The following is a 3,373-nucleotide window of genomic DNA, read 5'->3' on the forward strand; positions in this document are numbered from 1 at the left end:
TTTTTTTTCCAGACAGGGTCTTACTCTGTCACCTAGGCTGGAATGCAGTGGTGCAGTCACAGCTCACTGCAGCCTTGACCTTCCAGGCTCAAGTGATCCTCCTGCCTCAGCCTCCCAATTAGCTGGAACTACAGGTGTGTGCCACCACTCTTGGCTAATTTTTACATTTTTTGTAGAGATGGTGTCTCCCTATGTTGCCTAGGCTAGTGACAAACTCCTGGGCTCAAGGGATCCACTCACCTCGGCCTCCCAAAGTGCTGGGATTACAGGCATGAGCTACCATGCCTGATTATAATTCTAACAACTAAGATTAATCATAATAAAAACTAATAATGATAACTAATGTTTACTGAATGCTTACTATTGGCCAGGAATTGTGATAACACTTTGCAAACATTATTTCTTTTATTATTTTTTATTTTAATTTTATTTTTAAATTAAAAAAATAGAGATAGGGTCTCACTGTTTCTTACTATGTTGCCCAGGTTGGTCTTGAACTGGTGGGCTCAAACAATCCTACAATCCTTCTGTCTCAGCCTCCCAAAGTGCTGAGATTACAGGCGTGAGCCACCGTGCCTGGCGGAAAACATTTCAATCTTCACAACAACCATATGCAGTAAGAACTATGTATATACACATATACACATACATATACATATACACACATACATATATATGTGTGTATATGTATATGCACGTGTGTGTGTGTGTGTGTGTGTGTATATATATATATATATTTTTTTTTTTTCCTGAGACAGGGTCTTGCTCTGTCACCCAGGCTGGAGTACAGTGGCATGATCATGGCTTATAGGAGCCTCAACTTCCTGGGCTCAAGTGATCCTCCCACCTCAGCCTCCCTAGTAGCTGGGACTACAGGCATGCACTACCACACCTGGCTAATTTTTATTTTTATTTTTAGTAGAGACAGGGTCTTCCTATGTTTCCCAGGCTGGACTCGAACTCCTGGGCTCAAGCAATCTGCCCACTTTGGCCTCCCAAAGTGCTAGGATTACAGGCGTGAGCCACCGTGCCTAGCCCAGAGCTGTTATTATTAGTACTTTACCAACGAAGAAACAGATTTATAGTAGTTATGTAACTAAGATTTAACAATTAGTAATGGCTATTTGTATAACTGAAGAATCTGTATTACTGAATAGTATTAAAGAAATATAGTTTAGGCTGGGCACAGTGGCTCACGCCTGTATCCTAGCACTTTGGGATGCCAAGGTAGGCGGAGTACCTGAGTTCATGAGTTTGAGACCAGTCCGAGCAATATAGTGAAATCCCATCTCTACTAAAATACAAAAATTAGCCAGGCATGGTGGCACATGCCTATAGTCCCAGCTACTTGGGAGGCTGAGGCAGGAGAATTGCCTGAACCCAGGAGGCGGAAACTGCAGTGGGCCAAGATAGCACCACTGCACTCCAGCCTGGGTGACAGAGCAAGACTCCATCTCCAAAGAAAGAAAAAAAGAAATATAGTTTAGGGCCAGGCACAGTAGCACATGCCTGTAATCCCAGAGGTGCCTCAGGCAAAGGCAGGTTCTGATTTGCCCTTCGTGAATCAACCAGGGCAGCTCCTCTTTTATTAATTTTATTTTCTAGGCTTCTGGATAAGCTTTGTCTTGGAAAACCAATTCTGCTACTTTAAAAAAGTCTAGGCTAGACAGAGTGGCTTACACCTGTAATCCCAGTGTTTTGGGAAGCCAAGGCAGGAGGACTGCATGAGCCCAGGAGTTCAAGGTTAGAGTGAGCTAAGATCACATTACTGCACTTCTGCCTGGGTGACAGTGCGAGATGCTATCTCAAAAAAAAAAAAAAAAAAAAGGCCTGGCACAGTGTCTTGCACCTGTGAGCCAAGCTACTCTGGAGGCTGAGGCAGGAGCATCACTTAAGGCCAGGAGTTTGAGGCCAGCCTGAACAACATAGTAAGACTCCATCTCTAAAAATATATCAAACATTTTTTAAATTAGCAAATAAAATTTTTTAAAAGTTAGCCAGGTGTGGTGGCACGCACTTATAGTACCAGCTACTTGGGAGGCTGAGGCGGGTGGATCATGAGGTCAGGAGATCGAGACCATCCTGGCTACCACAGTGAAACCTTGTCTCTACTAAAAATACAAAAAGTTAGCTGGACATGGTGGCGGGCGCCTGTAGTCCCAGCTACTCGGGAGGCTGAGGCAGGAGAATGGCACTAACCCGGGGGTGGAGCTTGCAGTGAGCCAAGATCACGCCACTGCACTCCAGCCTGGGCAACAGTGCAAGACTCCGTCTCAAAAAGAAAAAAAGAAGTTCCCATAAACATCTCTTTAGGAAAAAAAAAAAAAAACCCTACACCTGCAACTCCCCATGCTAGCAGCAAACATGAACAAATCAGACCACATACATAAAACTAAAGAAGACACAGCCTGAAGAATCCTACTTAGAACAATGCTTAGAAAGACAAGGAGACAAATCATTACTAAAGACATCCACAGAGTTGTCATTACCACAATACAGAAGTTGCCCCATTTCATCAGAATGAAAATGACAATTTGCTGAGGGAAAAAAATCTCCTTTCTATTTTTCTAAGTTTCTCTAAAAAGATGGCTGTTTTTTTGCAAGTTGACTGATCTACAATAAATTGAACTATTAAGTGTACTCCAAAATCAAGAAAATGACTCCAATGCAGATGCCTCAGAAGTGGTAACAATGTTGTCTTGGCAAATAAATGCTGTTATCATTCAATAGCTGCAAAACTGTTTAAATCTGTCAGTACAATGAATGCCAAACAAGTCCTGCATAATTGTGAACAGGCTGTAGGCTCATTTCTCTCTTTGCGTTTTGATGACTTTTTGCTAAACTGAATGCGAAATCCCCAAGGATCGCAAGGAACAGACCCCTCCACTAAATGTCTGGTTGCCATCTGTTCTTAGTGTGAAAAGAAAGGCGTGGGTCTGAAAGAACAGGGCCTAGCATACAGATGGAGGTGCTGTTCCATCAGTCCCTCTCCTGCCTCTGTTCCCAGAGAATGCACCAAGTGAGAGTCACTTGAGACCAAACACATCTCATCCTCTTTGCAACTCCACCACTTCCAAAGGAAAGTGTTTGTTGTCTGATAAATTTCCAAAGCTGGAAATCTCAGAAGAAGAAAGAAAGGAAAGCTAAATCATACTTACACCTTCATAATACCATTTTTTTTTTGAGACTGGGTCTCAGTCTGTTGCCCAGGCTGGAGTGCAGAGGTATGATCATAGCTCACTGTAACCTCAAATTCTTGTACTCAAGCATCCTACCACCTCAGCTTCCTAAGTAGCTGGGACTACAAGCATCAACATGCCACTATGCCTGCTAATTTTATTTTATTTTTTTTAATTTTTTTTTTTTTTTTTTT

The 3,373-nt window shown here is 42.5% G+C and overlaps 1 protein-coding gene across 2 annotated transcripts in view; it reads right to left on the reverse strand.

Moving 5' to 3' along the window:
* The window catches only part of EIF2B3 (eukaryotic translation initiation factor 2B, subunit 3 gamma, 58kDa), a 150,448-nt gene that overhangs the window by 97,056 nt on the left and 50,019 nt on the right, over positions 1 to 3,373 (reverse strand). The gene's annotated exons all lie outside the window — the stretch shown is intronic.

Source organism: Mandrillus leucophaeus, unplaced genomic scaffold, assembly GCF_000951045.1.
Source record: "Mandrillus leucophaeus isolate KB7577 unplaced genomic scaffold, Mleu.le_1.0 Scaffold67, whole genome shotgun sequence".
Classification (NCBI taxonomy): Eukaryota; Metazoa; Chordata; class Mammalia; order Primates; family Cercopithecidae; genus Mandrillus; species Mandrillus leucophaeus.